The sequence below is a fragment of the Salarias fasciatus genome, unplaced genomic scaffold, assembly GCF_902148845.1.
Source record: "Salarias fasciatus unplaced genomic scaffold, fSalaFa1.1, whole genome shotgun sequence".
Classification (NCBI taxonomy): Eukaryota; Metazoa; Chordata; class Actinopteri; order Blenniiformes; family Blenniidae; genus Salarias; species Salarias fasciatus.
The window spans coordinates 1-26,319 of record NW_021941403.1 but is presented as its reverse complement, the minus strand read 5'-3'; the positions used below and the strand labels follow the sequence as shown (position 1 = coordinate 26,319).

Below are 26,319 nucleotides of genomic sequence, written 5' to 3'. Positions count from 1 at the left end.
CCTCTGTCTTCTTGTTTTTTAGTTCTGTTTTTTTTTTTTTTTTTGTTATTACACAAATGAAAACTTAATCAAATTTGAAATCCTGCCCCACACCCCCAAAAAAGGAGCCAATCTTTTGAGCGGCTCTTTCAAACAAACAGCTCCTCACGAAACCCCCTTCAAAGAGTCAGAATTCCAAAGTCGAATTCCTTCCAAACTGAGAGGTTTGGAAAAACAACTTCAGTGGGCGGGGCGAGACGGTCACTACTTCCTGATTCCAGAGCCAATCAGATGTCAGTTCCCGAGGTTGTCAAACAAGCAGCACAGAACTTTGTAGTTTGTCTCTGCTCCACTGGAGATGGGCTATGGACAAGTTCATTTTTATTTTTGTGACAAGGAAGAGAAGTGAGAGAAGAAAGAGAGGACAGGTGAACATGCAGCTCCTCCTGGCTCTCTTCTTCCTGCTGGGAATCCCCAGCGGGGCTCCAGGTAGGATTCCAGCTTTTTCTCCACATCTCCTCTGACTGACAAGCTTCTCTTCTTCTGAGGAAAATCTCTTTTTCCTTCTTTTCTTCTGTCTGGAAACATTTGAAGCCTCACTGGAGAAATCAGTGGGCCTCATGTTCATGTTGAATGTGGAACAGTTGGTTCTGTGTTGATCCTGATCTCAGTCTGATCCTGGATCAGTAGTGGAGCTCCAGACTATTGATCCCATATGGAGTGTGGAGGAGACCGAGGCTTCACTGATCCATTCACATGATGGATCCCGTTGATCCCATCACTGGGATCTAGTTCCAGCTGTGTGTTGCTCTTTAATAATGTGTGAGGTGTGTTTAAACAGCCAGAAAGAGGAAAAGGAACTCGTCTCCTCCTGTTCTGTTAGTAGAAGTCAGTCCTGTCTGTCAGTCCTGAAGAGAAACATGAACAGAGGCCATCAGCGCCATCTAGTATCCACCTAAAGGAACTCTCACAGAGGAAGCTGTCAGTGGTCACGTGATGAACGGCAGATGACGTCACGCTTCACGTCTGCAGCTCTCTCTCTGTTTGTGGACAACTAACTAGTTCCTGAGACTGACTAACCAGCTGTCAGCTAGTTGTGGAAGGACAGAACTCATCCTGTGAAGAATGTTCTCACTGATGAAGATGCTGGACTCACTTTAGGAGAATTCTCTACTTTAAATAACTCCTTTAAAACAAACTGCTTGAAACTCTTCTTTAAAAATCTGAACTCTGGAATGTCAGACTTTTCCATATTTAGTCCAAACTGGGTGGATTCAACGTTTTCTGAACCTGTAACTATAATATTGATCCTGTGGTGTCTGCTGGGAGAGGGTGGTTCCTCACATTAGAAGGGGCGGGGTTTAGTCAAGTGAGGAGGTGTGGTGCACTGTTGGTGGGGTTAAAAGGGCAGGAATGATCTGTCATGATGTTGCTTCCTGGAATGACTGCTGTCACCTGTGTGCTGCGAACTAACAAAACCCAGCTCAACTCTCTCGTCCGTCTCCTCCTTGTGTGACCACCACATTGGTGACCCTGACGCTGGACATGTCTGCGGAGTCAAGCAACGGCGTAGGAGTGCAGGGCGCTACCACTGTTTATGCCGCGGCGATCAAACTGCCTGACTTTTGGCAAAAGGATCCGGAGACGTGGTTCCAGCACGTGGAGGCGCAGTTTTGGCTGAGGGGCATCATGGCGGACCAGACACGGTATTACCATGTGGTGGCAGCTCTGGATTCAGTGACCACCCACCGTGTCATGGGTTTCCTGCGCGACCCACCGGCGCAGGACAGGTACGCCGCCCTGAGGGCGCAGCTCCTCCGGCGCAGCTCCTCCGGCGCAGCTCCTCCGGCTCTTTCAGTTGTCAGATGCGGAGCGTGCAGAGCGGCTGCTGTCCCTTCATGGCTTGGGAGACAGCACGCACACAGAACTGATGGAGAAGATGCTGGCGCTGCTTGGATCCGGGGATGCCTCCTTCCTCTTCATACAGCTGTTCCAGCGCCAGCTGCCTCTTCCGGTCTGCACGACCTTGGCTACCTCATCGCTGGTGCAGACTACGGACTACCGAGGTCTGGCGGAGGAGGCCGACAGAATCTTGCTCGCGTCACGACCGCTCGGAGTCCATGCTACCTGCCTGCCGGAGCCGCAACGCCAGCCGGAGGGGGACATACATGCTGCAGTCACTGCAGCGAGGCAGCGGCCTAAGGACGACGGCGCGCTGTGTTTTTTCCACCGGCATTTCGGGTCCCTGCCGAAGCGCTGCACGCTGCCGTGCGCATTCCCGGTACAGGGAAACGGCTGCCTCAGTGCTCGGTGGCAGCTGTCAGCGCTGAGGATACCAACAAACTGCTGTTTATTAAAGACTGTGTCTGGGAGGCGTTTTCTAGTGGACACGGGTGCACAACGGAGCATTCTACCGGCTTACAGCACTGACATAGCCAGCGGTAAACACGGTCCGCAGCTGGATGCCGCAAACGGGATCGCTAGCCGCACATTCGGCACCAGGTATGTGACTGTGTGTTTTGACGGTCGGCAGTTCGGCTGGGACTTTGTGATGACTGATGTAGCCGTGCCGATCCTTGGGGCTGATTTCCTGTGTGCACATGGATTATGAGTGGATATTACAAACCGCTGCTTGGTGGACGCGCTCTCCTCCTCCTATTCGTACACCTTGGGGAGGGGTGGATTGCTGTCTCTGACTAATAGTCTGCCCACCGGGGATGTGTACCAGCAGCTCCTGACCAAGTTCCCGGATCTCACAGGATCTCACTGGAACATTACATCCCCACGGCTGGGCCGCCGGTTTATGTGCGCCCTCGCCAGCTGGATGCGGCTAAACTGGGGATTGCCAGGGAGGTGTTTGCCACTATGGAGCGTCTGGGTATTGTGCGGCACTCTGACAGCCTGTGGGCCTCACCCCTGCACATGGTCCCAAAATCGAATGGCAGCTGGAGGCCGTGTGGTGATTTTCGGCAACTGAATAACATCACCAAGCATGATCGGTACTCCATTCCACACATGCAGGATTTCTCGGTTCACCTGGCGGGGAAAGTTATCTTTTCCAAGGTGGATTTGGTGAAAGGCTACCACCAGGTCCCGGTCCACCCCCAGGACGTACCCAAGACTGCAGTGATCACTCCGTTTGGGCTGTTCGAGTTCCTGCGGATGCCATTTGGACTTAAAGGTGCAGCGCAGACCTTCCAGCGGCTGATCAACTCTGTGTTACGGGGGTTGTCGTTCCTGTCTGTGTACCTGGATGACATCCTGGTGGTCACATCCTGGGGTGAGGGCATCAGTGAAGCTGGTGGGGGTGAAGTTTGTCAGGCCGGGCCTCAGGAACATCGCCGCGGGAACATATTCTCAACAGGGGGTGCTGAGAGAAAAAAGGGCTCAGCGCCCGAGATGAGCGCTTTCATCCAACGGCGGGAGTGGAAGGGAACGGACGAGCGTGGCACGGGCACCCTCATCAACCCGGGGGGGGGGGGGGGGGGGTTAACCAGCAGCGCACCAATGGCGCACCAGACAAGTTTACCGGGATTCTTTTTTCATCGTGAGAAATACAATATATGGCGTGACTGCGTGACAAAAGACCGGGTGCTGCAGCACCCTCAGCACCCCTACTTCCCGTGGTAATCGGCAACTGGGGGTGCTGCAGCACCCCTACTTCCCGTGGAAATGCTCAGGAAGGACGTCAGAAGCTGGGCAGCTTCCTGCGTGGCATGTCGGCGGTCCAAGGTTCACCGCCACACCAGGGCCCCACTGGAGCTGTTCTCTGTGCCTGAGAGGAGGGTTGACTATGTCCACCTGGACTTGGTTGGTCCGCTGCCACCCTCCCACGGCTTTACTCACCTCCTGACTATGGTGGACCGGACCACCAGGTGGCCAAAGGTGGTTTCGCTGGTTTCCACGACGGCAGTAGAGGTGGCACAGGCCTTCATTTCCACCTGGGTGGCCCGTTTTGGCACGCCGCTGGATGTCGAATCTGACAGAGGCCCCCAGTTCACCTCCGAGCTCTGGACTGCGGTAGCGAGGAGCCTCGGGGTGAAGTTGCACCGCACCACGGCATTCAAGCCCCAGGCTAATGGGCTGCGCGAGTACTTCCACTGCTCTATGAAGGCTGCCCTCCGTGCTGCCCTCACGGACTGCAACTGGGTGGACCGCCTGCCGTGGGTCATGCTGGGCCTGCGTTCAGCCCCGAAGGAGGATCTGCAGGCATGGTCTGCTGAGCTGGTCCTGGGTCAGCCACTGTGGGTCCCCGGTGAATTCCTCCCGGATCCTTCAGCGCCCTGGTTGTTGGTGGCCCCCCAGTGGCCCAGTTGCGTGGAGCCGGGTCGGAGTTCGGCCCCGGTTCCTGCTCACCACTGCCTCCCCTGCTCCTATGTTCTGAGGACTTTGATGGTGGCTCGGTATGTGTTTCTTTGCCATGACGCCCACTGTGCCCCATTGCAGCCTCCTTATGATGGCCCGTTCCGCGTTCTGGAGACGGAGCCCAAGACGTTTGCGTTGTACATGGGTGGTAGGGTGGTCCGGGTTTCGGTGGATCGCCTGAAGCCTGCGCATGTTCTGCCGGAGGAGCCGGTGGAGGTGGCACAGCCTCCGAGACGGGGACGTCCCCCCAAGTCGACTGCTGCCATGGGAGCTCCGGCCCCTGTTGCCCTGCTGGCGGGTCCTGCTCCTGCCGTTGTGGAGGTGCGCAGTCGGTATGGCCGTGTGATTAGGCCTCCCTTAAGAGACTTTGACTGATGTTTTTGTTGGAGTTGTTTGTTCATTCTCCCTTGGGGCGTTTGGTCCCTTCTGAATGTTCTGCTGGGAGAGGGTGGTTCCTCACATTAGAAGGGGCGGGGTTTAGCCACATGAGGAGGTATGGTGCACTGTTGGTGGGGTTAAAAGGGCAGGAATGATCTGTCATGTGGTTGCTTTCTGGAATGACTGCTGTCACCTGTGTGCTGCGAATAAACAACACCGAGCTCAACTCTTTCATCCGTCTCCTGGTGAAAAGCTCATCTCTTCCTCGTCAGGCCTTCCTTTCATGGTCTCTCCTTTTGAACATCATTTTTCACCCAATAAATATGATATTTGGAACAACAAAGACAGACCGTTTAAAGACAAATGTGTACTGATTGAATCCTGGTTTAACAGTAAGATTCTACTGGTTGATCAGTGATTGAACCAAGCTGCTCATCTCTGCTCCTAGAAGGAGTTTCTAGAAGAATCCAGGATCCCTGGGTCACCTGGAGGTGATGCTAAAGTCTCTCTTCTGCTGTTTGCATGTTATTTAGAGCTCAACCAAGAGTGGATCCTCAACAACTAACCTTGTTCTCTGTGACTGATCCTCCAGCTGCTCGGCTCTGTTTCTCTGTCAGCAGCGGTCAGAACAATAAAGTGATCAGATCCCTGTTTCAAACAGACGTCTTCACAGCTCCACATGTGGTCCCTGCTGGAATCAATCTGTGGAACACAATGGAGAAAGGCCCGGCTCTGACCAACCCATACCTGTTAACCACCAGAGTTAGAGAAATCTCACTGGAAAGAATTCACTAGTTTTGCCGTCTAATAATCAGATTGTTCAAGACTGTTAAACATCTGGACACATTTTTGCTTTTTTTTTGTAAACCTCCTGTGCTCTTATGTCTCTTCAAAGTCATCTAAATGTTTCCTCCTGTCAGAATGAAAGCAGCTGAAGAAATTCCAAAGAGCTTTTCTTTTTTTTAAACTTTATTTTTAGATTTTTGCTTTTACAATACAAAAACAACAGAAATTGAACATTTAACACCAGACAGATATACTGTCACTCACAGCAGAATATAAACAACGGAACTTCTTCTTCTACACTTGCAATTTAGAAAAGTAGTCGCTGAAAGCGTGCAAGCGTGTTGCTTGGTCTGCCGCGACTTCCGTAGTTCAGGGTGCGCGCGCATACATACAGTGGAGCAGTATGAAAGCGCACTGTTTACGCTCTTAAAATATACTAAATTACCTCGTTAAGAATTAATTATGGACGTTACCCGCTCAGGACACTTGGATTACAGCGGACGAGCAGTATGAAGGAAAATGGGCACGTTTTGTGGATTTTATGGACCTTTTTTTCTGTCGGGCTCTGTCAGTCCCTGTTTGTTGACAACGAAAGTCCCCAAACATCTCCAACTGCATTTGAAACGTCAAAAAAGTGCTCCAGAGTGTTTCTTAGCATGAGGGTGAGTAGAAAATGAGGCCAAATCGTTTTTTGGGTGGAATATTCCTCTAAGCTTGCAGAGGTACTAAACAATATATAAATGGAAAATGAAGTGGGTTACATCAAGATCAGGGCATACAAAACCATATTTCTTTCAGGTCATTTTATTTGAGTCCTGAATGACCATTTAAGTCCAGAGAACAAATAGTAATAGATAAAGTAATCAAAATACATGGGGGAAAAAAAGAGAGAGAACGAGTCTTTATAAACACAGGTGATGTAAACCAGAGGAGGAACATCAACATTGCTCCCAGTTGCAATATGACATCCAGGTTTTCCATTATTTTTCTCCCTTTTTGGTGGCGTATCTTAAAGAACATGTCATTTGTTCCATACTATGAACGTCCTGAATTATTTTTTTTTTTCCATTCAGTGATTGTTGGAGACTCTTTATTCAGCCATTTTTTTGTGATTGCTTTTTTATTACTAATATTTTTAATATGTTTGTCAAAGTAAGATCTTAACTGTAGATATCTGTAGAAGTCTTGCTTCTCCAAGTTAGAATTGTGTATCAGTTGTTGAAAAGTCTTCAGATTCGCCTTGTTGGAAATAGTACAGTAATGGCCCGAACGCACTGGACGCGGTAGCGCAGCGCGCGGTAGCGCAGCGCACGGCGCTTCTGATCGCATCCCATGTTAACCTATCTGACCGGCCGCACACAACGCGCAGCTGCGCACCATGCGCGCCACGGCTCGCGCTCTGCAGCGCGCCCGCTCCGCTTCGTTCTATTTTTCACGCGAGCCGTGAGCGCGAGTGCGCCATATGTCAAGCTGGATCAAGCAGATCGGACCAGACAGGAAGTCGGAAACAGAAAAGGCAAGAGAATCCGGTCAATTTTCAAAATAAAATAAATTAAATGACAATTAGTTACGGACGGTGTTGCTGCTCGTCCGTCTATAATTTGTCACTTGGGTCTTGAAGTCGGGAAATGAGGATGGTATGATCCACGGTATCAAAGGCCGCTGTTAGATCTAGTAAAACCAAGAAAACAGAACTTCTGTTGTCTAGAGCTGCCAAGATATCATTATAGACCCTCAACAGTGCAGACTCGGTGCTCTGTCTCGACCTGAAGCCTGATTGAAATTTGTCCACAATGCCATTAGAATTAAGGTGAGAGAGAAGCTGTGAAAAAACAAGCTTCTCCATCAGTTTGGACAAAAAAGGCAGGTGAGAGATAGGACGGAAATTAGATAAAAGGGAGGGATCCAGACCGGGTTTTTTTTTTTTAAGCAATGGTTTAACAATGGCGTGCTTGAGAGCAGCTGGCACAGTGCCCAAACTAAAACAGCTGTTTATGAAGGAAACAAGGCATGGGCCTAAGATGTCAACGGCCTCCTTCCTAATACGAGCGGGAACAGTGTCTAACGCACAGGTTGTAGACTTCAACCCCTGGACAGCTATTTTGAGGTCCACAAGAGTAACAAGGTCAAAATTCTCAAGCACACATTGTGCAGCAGGAGTGGATGTAAAAGCTGTAGGAACAGGTGTAATAGCTTGCTTGAAAGACACAACTTTGTCCAAAAAATATTGCTTAAAAGCATTGCAGGTTTGTTCAGAAACATCGTTCAAAGAAACAGACAAAGGGTTAATTACAGAATTAATGGTTTTGAACTGTACTCCAGGGCGGTGGCTATTGTTCCTGATGAGATTGGAGAGGTACTGCCCTTTAGCATCCCCTACTGCCCTCTGAAAGGCGGTGAGGCTGTCCCTAAAAATGTCCAGTGACACCTGTAACCTGTCCTTCTTCCATTTGCGTTCCGTTTGTCTACACCGACGCCTCAGGGCTCGAGTTGTGTCATTGAGCCATGGGACAGAAGGAGTTCTAGTAGTCACAGTCTTAAAAGGTGCTACAGAGTCCAGGATCTGGGAGCAGGTGGAGTGGAATTCGGAAAGGAAGCGGTCTGGACATAAAGGAGATGTCAGTTCAGGAGCAGAGCAAAGGCCAGGAGCAGAAAAGGCAGCCGAAAAGTCCTTTACTACAGATGAGGTAAAGATGCGGCGACGTTGGGGGGCAGTAGGCATGGGCGCAGGTGGAACAGCGCAGATGCCAAACTGTATAAGAGAGTGATCAGTGATGGGAAGAGCTGACTACTCACAGATGGACACTGTGATCCCCCGAGAAATGATTAAGTCTAATGTATGACCTAACCTGTGAGTGGGACCAGATATAGACTGTGTGAGATCCAGAGAGTCTAAGAGAGATTTAAAGTTATTGGCCAGCTCATGTGAGGAGCAGCAAACATGGATATTAAAGTCCCCACAGATTAGAATATTATCAAACTTTGGCATAAACTCCGCTAGAAACTCGGAAAACTCACTCAGGAAATCCTTTTTCAGTTTAGGTGGCCGATAGAGGACAGCACACAGAATGGGACAGGGCAGAGTTAATACAAATACTTGGAGCTCAAAGCTGGAGAACCCCCTGGTGGACAGTTGGCGGCAGTTCAAGACTGCTTGTATGCGGTGGCTATCCCCCCAGCCCTTCCCGTTTGTCTCGGGGAGTTTAGGAACCGGTAGCCGGAGGGGAGGAGCTCCGAGAACAGACTCACATCACCTGGTGGCAGCCACGTTTCCACGAGGAAGAGGAAATCCAGATTGCGGGAGGAGAGGATATCATTGAAGACAAACGTTTTCTTGTTGATCGATCTGGCGTTGCAAAATCCCATACGGAGCGAGGACGAGGCGGCAGGCAACGCTGTCACACGAGTAATCGGGCGGAGGTTTTCCAGGACACGGCTGCATGAGGATTTCTCCCACCAACACCAACTTGGAGAAGAGATGTCGGTGTCCGGGCCAACAGGACAAAGCCAGCGGTAGCATTCCCGAGCTCTACTGGGGCCGGCACAGGCAGGTCCAATCAGATCACTACTCCTAATCCAAGGCAAGTTCAGGCAGGACCGAAGCTTGACATGTAGCCCTCCTCTCTGACCACATCTTCTGCGGCGCTTACTGCCTGGAAGCCGGCAGGCAGGGCGACTGAGGAAGGCAGGAATTGATGACAGCAGTGGTGGCGGAGGTTTGTAGAATTTCCCATTAACAGGATGATTAAACGGAAAACGCAGTTCTAGAAGCGTAGCTCGGTCATATGGAACAGCTGATGACACAACTACAAATCCATAAGACAGCAGGACACAGAGGAGGAAGCGGCATGTCAGACACAGCGGCGCCATCTTGACTCCTAGCTACCAGTCTGTCCGCCTGTTGTCTTCTAATTCTCCAAGCCAGAAGTTTTTTAGATTTTGGGCTATTTTCATAGTAGCTCTGTTTTATAAACTTTGCTTCATTCTCTATTTGTTTTTCATAGATATCGTTTAACGTTTGTTTTGTTTTTTTCTGTTCGATTTAAGGTATTAGTATCATTACATTCGATGTGCTTTCTCTCCAAAGATTTAAGCCTCATGGTCAGGTCTTTAATTTGTTTCTCCTTTTCTTTTTTCTTGCGGGTTGACCACATAATGAACTTGCCCATAAGGACAGCTTTAGCAGCATCCAACAGAAGGCTCGGAGCGACAGCTCCATTATCATGATTGGTCATATATTCTTTAAATTCGTTCGCCATAAACGTCTGAAAGTTGGTATCATTAAGTCAGCCTGTGTTCAGTCTCCATCAGGTCTCTTTGGTTTGTTGCTGAAATTAAGTGTCAAATACACCCCAGCGTGGTCAGATATATCTTTTACTCCAATGTCACATTTTATAACTCTGTCTGTCTGTTGGCTCCATCGATCTCGAGAGATCATGGAGGGGTTTGTGCCGTGGATTTACAGTCAGGGAGCTGCAGCGCCGGGCGTGGCTGTAGAGGCCAATATGGGATCCGCAGATCCTGCCGCAGCCACTGCAGATGAACTCTTCGTGGTGTGGTTGAGGTGTCAATGGTTTCCGCTGTCTGCGGTGTCTCTTCTCTCCCCAGCGGGTGTCTCTTCTCTCCTCTGCTTTCCTGATGACATCCTTGCTGGTGGTCCGCCAATCAGAGCGTTCGGACGTGGCTGACTCCAGGTCAGAAGGGTTGAAGCCTCCAGCTTTAAGGTCACGCTTGCAGACATCCTTGAACCTGAGAGCTGGTCGTCCCTTTGACCTGTTTCCAGTAGCCAGTTCCCCGTACAGTAGGTCTTTTGGGATGCGGCCGTTGTTCATTCGGGTGACGTGGCCAAGCCATCGTAAGCGTCTCTGGGTCAGGATGGCAAACATACTGGGAACTTCTGCTCTGGCCAGGACGTCAATATTGGAGACACGGTCTTGCCAGCTGATGCCCAGTAGTCTGCGAAGGCAGCGCTGGTGGAAAGCATTCAGCCGACGTTCCTGACAGGAGTAGAGGGTCCATGTTTCGCTGCCGTATAAGAGAGTGCTCAGTACGCAGGCCTGGTAGACTCTTATCTTGGTGTTGGTGGTTAGCATGGAGTTGTCCCAGACACGCTTCGCCAGGCGGGCCATCACTGTCGATGCCTTGCCAATGCGCGTGTCCAGTTCAGCATCATGGGAAAGGTTACTGGAGATGATCGAACCGAGGTAGGTGAACTTGTCCACTACCTCAAGGGTGTGGTCGCCGATGTTAATGCTGGGAGCACTACTGACATCCTGACCCATGACCTTGGTCTTTTTGAGGCTGATGGTGAGGCCAAACTCAGAGCAGGCATCAGCAAAGCAATTTATGAGACGCTGGAGCGCTTCCTCAGTGTGGGCGGCAAGACCAGCATCATCAGCAAAGAGCAGCTCCCTGATGAGAACGCTCCGTACCTTAGTCTTTGCTTTGAGGCGTGCCAGGTTAAAGAGGCCTCCGTCGCTCCTGGTGTGTAGAAAGAAACCGTCTTCAGAGTCCTTGAATGCGTAGCGTAGGAGCATGGAGAAAAAGATGCCAAAAAGGGTTGGAGCAAGGACACAGCCCTGCTTCACACCATTCTTGATTGGAAAAGGGTCTGAGGATGATCTGTCTGTCTATATCAAACATAAAAAAATAGTCTATTAGTGAGTAAACCTTGAGGAGAAAAAAGTAAAACACTTTTCATGTGGAAGTGCCTCTCTCCATATATTAATCATTCCTTTTTCTTTTAATAGTTTTCTGACATATGCATTCCAGCTGCATTTTTTTTGTCTGGTTTGAGTAGTCCAAAGACGGGTTCAAGCAAACATTCCAGTCACCTCCACAGAACTCTGAGTCGGGCTGAGTGGAGAGTCTGGAACCGGAGAGTCTTTTGTGTAAATGTTTTTCTAATGGTAGTGTACACCTTTCTTTTCATTATTATTTCGGTTATGGTAAATGGACTACACTTGTATAGCGCTTTCTACCCTGCTTGACAGAGCCCAAAGCGCTTCACACTGCAATATCACATCAACCCTTTCACACCTTACTGGGTGGTGGTAAGCTACAACTGTAGCCACAGCTGCCTTGGGGCAGACTGACGGAAGTGAGGCTGCCAATCTGCACCATCGGCCCCTCTGACCACCACCAACCATTCACTCTCACAACTTTCATACCAGGCAAGGTGGGTGAAGTGTCTTGCCCAAGGACACAACGGCAGTTTTACGCCTGCGGGAGCAGGGATCGAACCGCCAACATTACGGTTATAAGACCAACGGAGCTACTGTCACCCCGGTTGGGTAATCTTGCTCGAAAAACACTCGTTTGCCGTCCTAAAAGATTTCTCTTTTTTTCCAAGCATCGTGGAGTATCATCTCTTTAGTTTTATACTCCAAAAAATAGATAAGGATTGACCTTGGACTAGAGCCCGCGGGGGGTTTGGCTCCAAGGGACCGGTGGTAGTGTTGGATGCCGAGAGAGGCGTCAGGAAGGCGTAGCTCGGTTTTCAGGAAGTTTGTGATAAAATCCTGGATATTTTAACCCTCGGCGTCTTCAGGAATGCCATGGATACGTATATTATTTCTGCGCGAACGTGCCTCCAGGTACATCAGTTTTGCTTGTAGAGAATCTTGGTGTTCCAAGGCATGGATCAGCATCTCTTTAGCTTCAGTGCGCCACTCTTCCACCTTGGTTAATCTCTGCTCCGCCTGCTTGACTCGATCCGTTATGTTTTTTAGGTCGGTGGCAAGAGTGTTTAGCTTCACACTAAACTCTCCTCTGAAATCGCTCAGTTCACTCTTCAGTTGTCCAATGTTTTCTGTCAGTTCTTTCTTCACATCCACTCGGCCCGCCTGTATTTCAGCAATGATGTTAGCTTGAATAGCCTCCATGTCGATGTGCACATTAGCTTCGTTAGCGCCGCAACCAAATTCCACACTGTCACTCGGTGAAAAATCACCCGTCTCCACTTTTTGCCGAGATTTTCCTTTTGCTTTCTGTTTATTCCCCCCTTTCATGATATCTTTCACGGCCAGCTTATCAAAAAGATGTATAATTTTTCAGGGGGAATAAGACCGCCTGGTAGCTTACAAATTATGCTGTTACTCGCTTCTCCGTCATATCGGAAGTCCTCCAAAGAGCTTTTCAATCATTAGTTGATCAATGAGAAGAAAGTGAGCTTTGATTGGTCTCATCAAGTGTTTCCAATCAGATGAAGTGAAGACAAGAGTGAAGAGATGCTCTTTGAATCTCATGGATTCAGGCTTTAAAGCAGCTCAACACTTTACACAAGAAAAGGAAGAAGCTGCCAGATCAGAGGGAAACAGCAAATGTCCAATCAGGCTGGACTGTCAGTGTTATTGATTGATTTACTCTCTTCTCTTTCTTCCAGAAATTCACTCTCTCAAGCATTTCTACACTGGAGTCTCTCAAGTTCCAAACTTTCCAGAGTTTGTGATCGTTGGTTTAATGGATGAACTTCAGGTTGAGCACTACGACAGCAACACCAGGAGATATGTCCCCAAACAGGACTGGGCGAACAGAATGACAGAAGATGATCAAACATACTGGGACAGATACACTCAGATCGCTCGTGGAACTCAGCAGTGGTTCAAAGGAAACATCGAGATCTTGAAGCAGCGTTTGAACCAAACTGGAGGTTTGATTGAATTTTGTCTTTTTTCCTGATCCTGTCTTCACTGAGTACACACACACACACACACACACACACACACACACACACACACACACACACACACACACACACACACACACACACACACACACACACACAGTCTCGTATTTCTATCCTCGTGGGGACCGTCCATTGACTCCCATTCATGTCTAACCCCTAACCCTGACCCTTACCCTAACCCTAACCCACACTAAAACAAAGCCTAACCCTAAAGAAATGTTTTTGCACTTTTACTTTTTTCAGTAACAACAACATGGTCAAGAAAACACTGTTTCTCCTACTTAGGACCGGAAAAAGGTCCCCACAAGGCACGTCGTTCCACGTTTTGCTATCCTTGTGGGGACATTTGGCCCCAACAAGGATAGAAATACGAGAACACACACACACACACACACACACACACACACACACACACGGCTGGTGGTGAAATTTGTTGGGGGGGCTAACAAATGCTTGCATAATACCGATTAAATACCGCAATTTCCGCACTATAAGGCTCCCTGGATTAATAGGCGCACAGTCAATGAATGATTTTTATTAAAAAAAATGTCATATATGTGGGGCGCACCGCATTTTGAGGCACATAGGATGTATAGAATAGCATGAGCGAAATACATATTGGCAGTCTTGGTGGTTACATTCTCGGTTGAAATGTGTGAGTAAAGCAACATATCAAAGCGAGTTTGACAGGATCGCTCCTCTTCACGGATATCAGCTCAGAGCGGCCACGACTGGTCTAACTCACTTGATCACCGGGGTTCAGCCAGCTTGCTCTCGGCGTCCCGGCGGGTGGGCTGCCGGGCGGGGCCGGCCGCTCTCAGCGTCGAAACATGCAGGCTGCTGCCCGGCGTCCAGCCGCTCCCGACGTCGGCCGGCTGTGCAGCCGCGCGCCGTGCTCCCCGGTTGGGAGAGTGGAGGACAAACTGTGTGATTATGGTGACTGACAGGTTGGAGGTGGAGAATGTGCCTGAAGCTTCATGTTTGCCGTTCTGTTTGAACTGGCTAGCTTAGCTAAAAGCAAGCAGGGCTTGTTTGCTCATGTGATCAGGTTGATTACCGTAATTTCCGCAAAAAAAAAGTGCATCAGATTATAAGGCGCTCTGTTGGGTTTTGAGAAAATTACAGGCTTTTACGTGCGTCTTGTAGTGCGGAAAATACGGTAGTTAACAGAGCTGCAAAAGAAACATCACCTATGATACACAGTTACATCAGTTACAGGTACACTATATTTTTTTAGTGCGGTCTCTCTCTCTCTCTCTCACGCACACACGGGCACGCACGCACACACATATACATTTACGCACTACAAACGTGTTCTAATCCAACTTCAACGACAGCCCACAGATGCCTGCTGCAACTGTCTTATTACAACAGTTTGGTGACATGTAGCCAAACACGCCTTCACTCAGCAAAAACAAGGCGTCACAGTCCTTTAACAGGTCCACATGGGCCTACCTTATTTGAAAAGAAGCTCACATCGACGCCTTTCTGGGATGCAAACAGGTTAATCACCATGTCGTTGAAGTCAGGTAACTTTTGGATGAAGTCAGTCTCAATCGACAGCATGAAGTGCATTTAATCAAAGCAAATAATCCACCTGGTTCATGCTGATGCCGCCATTGCTGAACTTTTTCTCCCTCCTTCTGAACTCTGGCACCAATAGCAGCCCCGCTGAGTTAACTCGCTGCTGTTGGTCAAAAGGCAGCAGCTGTGGGCTGACTGAAGCTAGCCCAAAATGCTCAGTAAACCACGGGGGCGGGACATGACACCTGTCAATCACTTACAGGAACCAAATGAATGTATCTGCTGGGCTGTAAAAAACCAGCCCGTTTAGAGATATTCTGTGTTTTTCCTTTTGCCTGATTGGTGCTGTTGCTACCTTTGGTTTTATCTAAACTTAAAACAATCTGTTGTAAGTTATTTAAAAATAACACACACACACACACACACACACACACACACACACACACACACACACACACACACACACACACACACACACACACACACACACACACACACACACACACACACACACACACACACACACACACACACACACACACACACACACACACACACACGGCTGGTGGTGAAATTTGTTGGGGGGGCTAACAAATGCTTGCATAATACCGATTAAATACCGCAATTTCCGCACTATAAGGCTCACTAAATTAATAGGCCACAGTCAATGAATGACTTTTATTAAAAAAAATGTCATATGTGGGGCGCACCGCATTTTGAGGCACATAGGATGTATAGAATAGTATGAGCGAAATACATATCGGCAGTCTAGGTGGTTACATTCTCGGTTGAAATGTGTGAGTAAAGCAACATATCAGAGCGAGTTTGACAGGATCGCTCCTCTTCACGGATATCAGCTCAGAGCGGCCACGACTGGTCTAACTCACTTGATCACCGGGGTTCGCAAACTTTTTCCAAACAGAGTTTGAATGAAAACTCCCAGTTTGTCTCTTGTTCTTTGAGCTTTGAGTCAGCAGCAGCAGCAGCAGCAGCAGGGGTGAAGTGGTTAGCACTGTCCCCTCACAGCAGGAGGACCTGGGTTGGATTCCTTTCTCTCCTCAGACTTTCTCCCAGCTCAGTGTGATGCTCACACACTCCATTCAGGCTGCTGATTGTTGACAGGAAGCAGATCAATATGTCCCACTGATCCTGAGTCAGCGTCAGCAGCCCGTTAGCTCCCTTGTTGAGCAGCCAGCAGCTCCATTCAACCCTCTGAATGTGAAAATGGATCCTTACAGAGATGGGAAATGTGACGTCACTGCCGCAAATAATCTTGGGTTTCAAAGTCAGTCGCACGGGCTGTTTGCAGGCTACTACCAGGTAACAGCCGTGGAATGTTTGCCAGTGGGATCTGTGCCTCAGGGATTATAACTTTGTTGCGCTTTTGGAATGACTGGATTACTTTTCCACAAAGCTGCCGGGCTGGAGAGGAGACGCAGCGGTGATCAGAGGACTGGGGATGTTTACGGGCCGTGAGTAATTATCTGCCATCGGCCCACTCAGTAGGTCTCCTGCAGGAACGTGCACTTTGAACTTTGGGAAAGTTTGGACGTTGAGGAACATTTGAGGTTTATTTCATGACTTTCCGCATTGTGCAGCATTTTTTTAAGTTATTAGGAGGTTTGCTCGAGCGACCAGTGTCTGGTTTTCTGTTAAGGGGTTTCTTGGTAAAATAAATGCTGGGTTTTGGACTCACTTTTATGTTTTTGGTCTGTCACTCCTGCTGTTAGGTGTTTGTCCGCCCGTGACCTTATAGAACGTAGTGGCAGCATTGCTTTGGAAAAGACAGGTGAGTTGTTACAGACTGACCAATCTGAAAAGATACATAAGTAGAGAAGCTCTTTGGTGTGCCTGTGTCTTTGCTACCATGACAATGAGGAGGCCTGCCACTCGGCTGGGAAGCCTTGAATAAATGTTCATAGCCAATATTTTGCAGTGCAGAGATTATTCAAAAGGAAAACCTCAACAACTCAACGGTCCTTGTCAAAGGAGTCCACTGAGACTTAAAGGTGCTAACAGGGACTTCCTCGAAAAGACGAAGCCAAACGCTGTTACTACTCGCTTTTTGAAAAACGCGCATGCGCCAGACCATCCTACCTGCTCGACGGCTTCTCCAGAGGAAACGCCTATCAGTGGCTCATCTTCTCCGGGCGTGCACGGCTCTGTTTACAGTTTCTGCGATCGGCCTCGCTCATAAAGCTTATTTTCCAAAACAGTTACAGTTTCATTATGTCAGATTTGCCATCGGTAAGTACTAGCTGGAACGGCTACATAAACACTCTGAATGCGCAATACGTAACCTGATTGGGAGCGAGCACACAACGGCTTGACGAAAGCAGCTCGTCAGAATGATTGACAAAGAGACCCACCAGTTATTTTGACGATCCACCCGGAACTCAAAGCAAATGGAACATCCTGTATTTCACCTTTAAGAGTAGGGATGTTGGATACCACATGTTTTCAGACTGATACCAAGTACAAGTACTTCATCTTCAGTACTCACCGATACCGATACTCATACCGATACATTTGATACATAAAATTTAAAATAATGTGTAGCACTTATGTTACACGCTAAGGGCTAGTCAAGCCCAGGACTAGATGATGATAATTCCAATGATAGCAACAGGCTAGCTGATCAGAAGATTCTGGGTTCGCTCACGGAGAGAGAAGAGGCAGAGACTTGGAGTTGAGTTTGCAAGTAAAAAGGTACCATATATTTAGCTCTTCGAAACAAAAGGAAAACAAACAGGACTAACAAACATAACAGATTTGCAAAACTTTAACCTGCGCGAATGGCCATTCGAGATACTCTCAACAAGTTACAATTGTGTTGAATATTCGAAGGTGACAGGTATTAGAAGTGCAACACAAAGGAACGATGATGATAACAGCAATTGATTTTTCACAGTGGTAAGAGGTGGAGTCCAGCTTCACACCCCTTGGACAGAAGAAATCAACCCAATTGTCCATTCATCCCACCCAAAGTTCACATGACCCACGTCTGGGTCTTAACAGCTGGTGACTCTGCGGAAGAGTCCGAGCATGTGTGGGTTGTGTGGGTGTAGGTCAAGTTGTGGGGGTGAGAGGTTGCTGGCTTCAGGAGCCCCTACCGGCCCGGCAGAGGTAGCACTTGGTCTCCGGCTGGAAAACCGGAGCTCCGGTTAGGCTCTCGGCCTGGTCTCTAGCTCGCCATCATTCTTTGCAGGACCGCAGGAAAAAAAAACCTGGCCTGTACAAAGCACCAAATAACGAATATCAAATACATGTACATATCAATAAATATAAATCCTTGTACTAATAATTGGATTGAAGTAATTGTGCGCACTGACCAATTTATAGCACTACCTGCACAGTAAGTTACACTGCAGTGAAAGTAATCCCAAAAGAGATTCAAAGAGTCTTAAATAGTAATAAAATACAATCTTTCAGTGTCAAAGTTCAATAAATAGTCATATCATTAAGTAAAGTGCTTCATGCAAACTGTGGAAATTAATTAATTAGTCCACTGTTGACAGATAAAGTGCTCATTCAGTGCATCAGTGAAGTTTATAAGCCACAAACTTACAAGATCACATTCAAAAATAAAGGCACTTAAAATACATCATCACACTTTTCTGACACCAACGATGGAGTATTTGGCTTATCATCACAGTTCAGGGTAAGTTGATATTTTTGAAAACAAGGCACAACTTTGAATAACCCATGCATGCTAACACCTGCCTCTAGAATGAATGGAGACGCTAGGCTAACAATCGGACTGAGCACTCACCGATTCCACGGTCTGGATTACACGTGTGTGCTCTAATCGCACGATCTCGGACGCGGTAGCCGACGACTCCTATGATATAAGTGCATGGTTAAGTATAGAGCAGCACAAAGACAGTTTAACCGCAAAGATTTGACCGAAACCGACCTGAGCACAGCCTTCTCTTGGCATCCCCACTGCCTCTCCGTGTCTCCCTACTCCCCGGCATGACCCTGCTAATAATAGCCGGCGCTAAGTCACGTGACTGTGTGACGTCATCATGAATGAAGCGATCTGATTGGCTAATCGCCAAGCCAACGGGAACATGTGAAATGCCGCGGGATTTGAGAGAGAGTGAGTGCAGCAGATCTATACATGACTGGATGTAGACGAGAGTGAACAGTATAATGACAGGCTGTCAGGATTTGACACCTGGGTTACAAATGCAACGACAGATCATTTTTGAAAAATGACTTTTAATTCTAAAATAACGCAGCACAGCCACAATGTTTAAGTCCAAATAATAGTCTTGACAAATAAACAAACAATTCTTTGAGTTGTACACTTTTTTAAATGCAAGATAAAACAATTTCTCTGAGTTTTTGGTTTTTTTTAAATGAACTGAAGTACAAGATGTAAACAAACAACTCTAAATTATTAAAGAAGTGATCATATAACCAGCAGGTTTGAATCCACTGATTCTAAGTTTGTGTAATGAACTTAAAGTATGAATTCAATGTATTTTTTCCTTTTGTTCCATAATTTTCATACATTATTCATGAAGAACTTTAGTGGTCTCGCCTCTATTTTCTCTTTTATACAAACTGTTGCTTCTCGCAGAAAACTTTTTTTGACATGTTGTTCCTGAACGCACCACGAGATAGCGCCAAAAACCACGTGTTTCAGTGTTTGTTGTCTTCGGTGTGACGTTTCCTGTGCAACAGCTGATTGTTTTTCTGAAAACTCTTAGTTTAACGTTCTTACTCTGTTCATTTTGAATCTTATGACCCAGACATAAATAAAAACTTGAACAATGTCTAAAATTATGTGTTAAACACTTTAAAGCTGCTCAGGGTTTTCATGTTCATGTTACATTTCATGTATCTTCTGTTGCTTGTCTCATCAAAATAACTTCATAAGATTCTTTATTCTTTTTTAAATTAACTTATTTCAACATTTTAAAGGGAGGTTAAAAACACACCTTTTAATCTGGCTTTTAATTAATTTATAGTTCTTATCTCCATCTTTTTTTTTTTTTTTTTTTTTATTCTTTTGTTTTTTATTTCTACTAGTATTTTTATTTTAATCTATTTATCCTATTTATTCGTTCTATTCTATTATGTACTTCTAACTTATTTAATTTTTACTTATAATCTTTCTTACTATTAGCTTTGTATCATGTCTTTTTATGTTTTCAGCTGTTTTAACTCCAGTGTTTCCTTCAGGGGGGTTCTTCACACCGGGAGTTGGTCCTGGTCCTCTGCTGGGGTCACTGTGCTCGGGTCCTCTGGTCCTGGCTGGCCTGGGGGGCTCCACACCTCGGTGTGCGGGATCCCCTTGGTCTGATGGGGTCGGGGGTCGAGCGCTGGGGCCCCAGTATTAATGACCTTCGCCTTCTCCTGGTGTGGACGGCCCCACTGGTGGTGTTTTCCCATGATGCTTAGTGCCATGCCATGTCTCCTCTACTCTACTCGCACATCCCTAATTAAGAGTTTAGATGTGTGCGTGCTGAAACTTCAGCAGTACTCTGACATCTTTTGTCCAGTCGTCGTGCTTGTACGGGTTTTTTTCTACCGTCCCAAGATCTTCTTATTATTTATTTATTTATTTTTCCCTTGTCCTGTTGGGCAGCTGGGGCATGCAATGTTGTATGATTGAAGCCTTTTACTGTATGAACAGATTTTAATCTTAGCAGCAGGAGAGACTGAATCTCCGTACATTACACATCAGTGGGGACTGTGCATTTCACACTAAGGCCTTCAGAACAGATCCGCCTGAACCAATCCATCTCTCTCTCAACACTATTTTATGTCTGTAAAAAAAAAACTCTTATTGTGCAGATATGCACATAAAGAGTTTTTGCACAGCAGATAGATACTTGTGCAGCCAGAATAAATGCCTTTGCTGAAGTGCACAATTCTCCTACTACATCTGTGCACATACATAAGCATCAACAACTTAATAAAACAGCAATATTATTTAGGAAAAGAGGAACATTTTATTCACCAAAATCCCCATTATTTGTAAACAAAATCCATCCTCCTTTCCTTCCTCAAAAAGAGTTCAACTGCTCTGTCATATAGATTATCCGTGCGTTTCAGTTCCATAAAGCCAGAGCTGAAAGTCCAGCTTGCCCTGTGGTATTTCTGACCTAAGTTTTAATTAATGCACTTTGTCACGATATTCTATTTTTTTGAGAAGGACCTGTAAATTCACAATACGACATATCACATGTAACAGAGAACAATCCGACACCACAGCACCAATAAGTAACAGAGAGACTGACAGAACCAAAATCAATAGGTAACACAAAGACTTTTTTTTTTGTTCGGAGAATATAACTAGTAGTGAACTGTGGGCGTGCAAACTGAGAAATCGAGAATGAAATTACCCCGGAGCATCAGGAGAGGCCTACTATAGATCACCATTAGTCTAACCCACCACAGGAAAACAAGGTAACTAAGTACACAGGAAGAATGTGAAGAGTGATGAAAGGAGTCACATTATGCTATTCTTCAGTCACGTCATATAGGTCACAGAAGCCCAAAAACATAGTATATAACTATATAACAGGTTGACCAAGTGAAAAGTTTCCTCCAGTCCCAATGAGACACTGAGGAGAAGAATGAGGACGACACATTCCAGTCACATGAGAGCGTTGTGAAGTCGGGCTCAGACTGAAGGAAATCCAAAGTTTCTGTTGCTTCCTCACATCAATGTGAATCTCACTTCAAGACTTTTCAACAAAGTGTCCAAACATGTGACTGCAGCCATTCAGAACCTCACTTCATTGCCTTTGTCTTCAGTTCCACTGAACAAAGTTGCTGAATGAATCCAAACCACTGATTGATGATGAAAAAGCTGCGACGCGTCAACATGGAGCTGAATCCAGAAGAAATCCATCAAGTCAGAGTCCTGATCACACACCAACACTCACTCACTGTGTGTGTGTGTGTGTGTGTGGTGTGTGTGTTGTGTGTGTGTGTGTGTGTGTGTGTGTGTGTGTGTGTGTGTGTGTGTGTGCGTGCGTGCATTTTCCTATCCTTGTGGGGACCAATGTCCCCACAAGGAAAACCTGGCACGACGTGTCTTGTGGGGACCTTTTTTCCGGTCCTAATGAGGAGAAACAGTGTTTTCTTGACCATGTTGTTGTTACTGAAAAAAGTAAAAGTGCAAAAACATTTCTTTAGGGTTAGGCTTTGTTGTGGTGTTGGTTAGGGTTAGGGTAAGGGTCAGGGTTAGGGGCTAGACATGAATGGGAGTCAATGGACGGTCCCCACAAGGATAGAAATACAAGACTGTGCGTGTTTGTGTGTGTGTGTGTGTGTGTGTGTGTGTGTGTGTGTGTGTGTGTGTGTGTGGTGTGTTGTGTGTTCGTCTCTCTCAGGTGTTCACGTTTATCAGTGGATGTACGGTTGTGAATGGGAGGATGAAACTGATGAAGTGGTGAACGGATATTGGCAAGACGGCTTTGATGGAGAAGATTTCCTCGTTCTGGACCTGAAGACAGAAACATGGATCGCTCCAGTTCAACAGGCTGTTCCCACCAAACAGCAGTGGGAAAATGACAAAGCTATGTTGGCTCGGTACAAACACTACTACAACAAAGAATGTGTTGATTGGCTGAAGAAGTATGTGGAGTTTGGTCGGAGCTCACTGATGAGAAAAGGTAAAATGTTTGGAGTTTGTCTCTCAGCTTCTCTTCTTTCATGCTGCTCTCAGCATCTCCTCTCCTCTCTCCATCTGGCCTTCCTTCATCCCTCTTTCCATGGCCCGTCTCTTCCTGGCTGCAGTGGCTGACATGAGAGAAAGAGTGTAGAGAAGATCCAGTAAAGTGTGAGGTGTCTTCCTGCTTGTTCTCCAGATCTTCCCTCAGTGTCTCTCCTCCAGAAGACTCCCTCCTCTCCGCTCACCTGCCACGCTACAGGTTTCTACCCCGACAGACAGACTTGTTCTGGAAGAAAGACGAGGAGGAGCTCCATGAGGACGTGGTCAAAGGAGAGATCCTCCCCAACCATGACGGGAGCTTCCAGATGAGCGTTGATCTGGATCTTTCAGGGCTCAAAGATGAAGACTGGGGAGGTACAGCTGTGTGTTTCATCTGGCTGGAGGACAGGAAGTCTCCAAGAGACTGGACAAACGGGACATCAGGACCAACTGGAAGACAAATGATGGAGGTCAGAGACTCTTCATTTCACTTCATTCTCTCCTGTGTCTTTTGTTCCGTTCTGATGTTTCTCTTTGTTGACAGCAGCTTCACTCCTATCAGTGTGTTTTTATCTGCTCAACAGTTCAAGAAGCTCAATAACTTCCTGCTTTTTCTGAGTTTCTCTTGAAAAGTTTTTCTCACCACCGTCCAGTTTTTCTGCTTGTTTTGGTTTTGATTCTCTGAATTCCTGTTTTCTGCTCACATCATTCCGTGACTCTGTGTCTGAGGAGCTCATCTGAAGAAGGAAGAATCTGCTCTGATAACACAATCCACTGCTTCTGCTGTTTCTATGAGGCAGGAGAGGATTATTGATCAGGGGAGACGACCTCTGACAATCCATCTGGAATCTCGATGATGGAAACAGAGACACTCCTCACTGACCAGCTGTTTCTCTGCAGGGTTTCCCACTGGAGCTGCTGCTGGAGGAGTTGTTGCTGCTCTGCTCCTCCTGACAGGCTGCATCATTGGACTCATTGTCTACAAGAAGAACCGACCTCAAGGTAAAGTAGAAACTCTCCTTTCCTCATCAGGATCATTGATGTGTGTGTTGAACCTGAAGGAGGGTTTGGAGTGGAAAAGAGTGGTCGTCATGGTAACCTCCTCCCTCTTTCTCCTGCTGTTTTTCAGGGTCCAGTAGTACCAGCAGTGAGTACTTTCCTATTTCCTTTCATCAGGATGTTTCAGTGTTGTTTGATGTTCCTTTCTGTTGTTTCTGCCTTCAAGCTGACTTCTTGCTTTGGAACATGTTTCATGTGTTTCCAACAAGTTTTGCTCTTTGTTTTCTAGAATCTGACACTTCCTCTTCATCAGGAGAAGAAGCCATGCAGAGCATGTTAACATGACGGGGCTCCTTCCTCCCTGTGGATTGACTTTGCTTTGGTGGAATCTTGCTGCAGCTTGTGGCTCTTTGAGTGTTTGGATCAGATGTTTTGGAGGAGGAGGCTCCTGCAGCAGTTCTCACACTGACAACTCAGTGAAAATCCTCTTTGGGCTTCAATGGACATGAAGACAGTCTGGATTAGAACTGATGTGTTGAGCGAGTTTCTCTCCTCCACTGATTTCCTCCTGACTAAACTATTGATCTGCTTCATTCACTTGTTGCTTCTCATCACTTCCTTCTGATCTTTTCTTGGTTTCATTTGATCTCAGATGGTGAAATGTTTTGGACTTTGCTTCATATTGACAGCAGAAACCAGGAGCTTTTTCCTTTATGGTGTCAGTTCCTCAGAGGACTTTTAGAGCTGCTTTCATCTCAGCTTTTGCTCTTTCAGTCATATTTATTCTGATTTTTCAGCCTCTGAATAAAGTTCTCCACAATCCCTCAGTCTTTACTCTTTTTTTTTTAACATTCGCATTTTCTTTGTCACGCTCTGTGCCTGTGTGCATGTACCAGTACACACACACACACACACACACACACCCTCAGCCAGGTCCAGAGTGCTCCTCAGGAGGACTGGGACTCTTCCCGGTGGGCCGGTCTGATACTTGGACCGGGTTGTCCCGGGCCTCCTCCCTCCACTGACAGGACCTCCGCTCGGTCTGCCGTGTGTGAAACAGGTCAGAAAAAGCAACGGCGGCCCAGAAGAAGCTCGGAGTGTCTCTGGAAACAGATGCTGACAGAGACAAGTTTTTCACTGAAACTACGGTCAGAACAACAGATGAGGACGATGAAACGGGTCAGAAGTTTAACCACAGTTCAGTTTAATCCAGCAGTCAGTGAACTGTGAGGCGTTGTGTCGTCTGACTTGATAAATCAGTTCAGTAACAGTTTGATGTGACGCTACAGAAGTGGAAAACCTTGTTTTTTTAGCCCCTCAGGAACAAGATCCAGCAGCAAGCAGCAGTCCAGAGTGGGCAGGTAGGACTGATCACTGGATCCATCAGATTATTGAATATCATGAAGATCAGTGTTGGGAAAGTAATATATTACTTTCACAGGCCGGTGTTGTTCAACCATCGACTTGCAGGTCATAAATGACTGATCATCACTGATGAAGAGTCGGGTGTCGACCTGCTCCACGTGAAAAACTCCCTGGAAGTCCTTGATGGTTCAGCTCCACATGAATGAAACGGAGCCAGACTGATCAGAAGGCTTTGTGAAAAGAGGGATTTGTGCTGAGAATTTAGATCCTTTTTAAAATGTGGTTTAGAGTCAGAAGCAGAGCAGGAGCCAGTGGTGATGAGGGGACTGATCCTGAATGAAAGTAATCTCCTCTCTCAGTAGAATCTGCTCTCTGACGTCCACCATGTGACTGGACCGGCCTCCAGCTTCCTGTTACCACTGTCCATCACACCAGCAGCCTGGGAGGAGAGCTTCTCACTGGAAACTCATTAGAAACACACTCAGGAGCCCTTTGACCCGGAAGAAGAGGTGGAGAGCACTTCCTGTGAGCTCCTGCAGAGGTCGCTGTCCAGAGGAGAGGTGCTGAAACGCTCTGCTGCAGTTTTATCCAGAGATGTTCAGAGAGGCTCACTGTCTCACTTCCCTACTTTCAGGGAGTTCAAACAAGCTCACAAGCTGATGAATTCAGAGTGTTTCATCATTTGGGAAGCGACTCCAAAAAACCCCTGGTCCTTCCCATCAGCCCCCTGACCATCCATCCATCCCTGTTAAACCTGGCTGCATCTGCAGGTGTGAGTCGTCCTGATCTGGAGCTGGAGCTGCTGACATCGCTGACAAAGACATGAGGGAGTCCAGATTCAGAGCTTGACAGAGGATGTAGAAGATGTTGTCATCAGAAGGCCACTCTGGTTCAGAGCCACAGATGGAGTGATACTGAGAACCTTCCCAGACCGGACAAACCAGAGTCTGAAACATGGACTGCCGTCCCCGACACCACAGAAAGATGAAGAAATCTGCATCTGGAGTCCGTCCACCTTCAGATCCTCATCCGTGTGTGAGCAGCTGTTCTCCACTATGAACTCTGTTCAAAACAAACAGTGCTCAGGCCTCACAGACAGCAGCTTCCTGTCCGGCCTAAAGATGGAAGTCACTTCCTACAGCCCCGAATCCCGATCTGTAGAGGTTCAGGAGCAGAAGTCCCATAAACCAGCTCAGATTAATATTGATGCAGATATTTTGCAAATATTTATTCTTCATTGTTCAGTGACATGTGGCTTTTTCACACTTTGTCTTTTAAATTCAGATCAAGGCTCCGGAAGCCCAAAGGCTCACAGCATTTTTTATTTGCTTCTTGTTTCCAAACATCAATTATTTTGGCCTTCTTTCCTTGTGAAGGATGGATTTGATACCGAGTTTGTTTTTTTTTTAACCTATAAAGCAAACAGATAAATCCAACTTAAAAAGAAGTAATTCAGTATGGTGCAGTCAGAGGAATGTTTTATTCTCAAAAAACACAAATTCATAAACAAAATAGTTTTTTTTATTACATTGTTTTTAACAACATTCAAAACATTTTTGAG

General features: G+C 46.9%; 1 pseudogene; it reads left to right on the top strand.

Annotated features, from left to right (window-relative positions):
- Positions 1–286: 286 nt before the first annotated feature.
- LOC115385753 (class I histocompatibility antigen, F10 alpha chain-like) lies at positions 287–24,215 on the top strand (annotated as a pseudogene).
- The last annotated feature ends 2,104 nt before the right edge of the window (positions 24,216–26,319 follow it).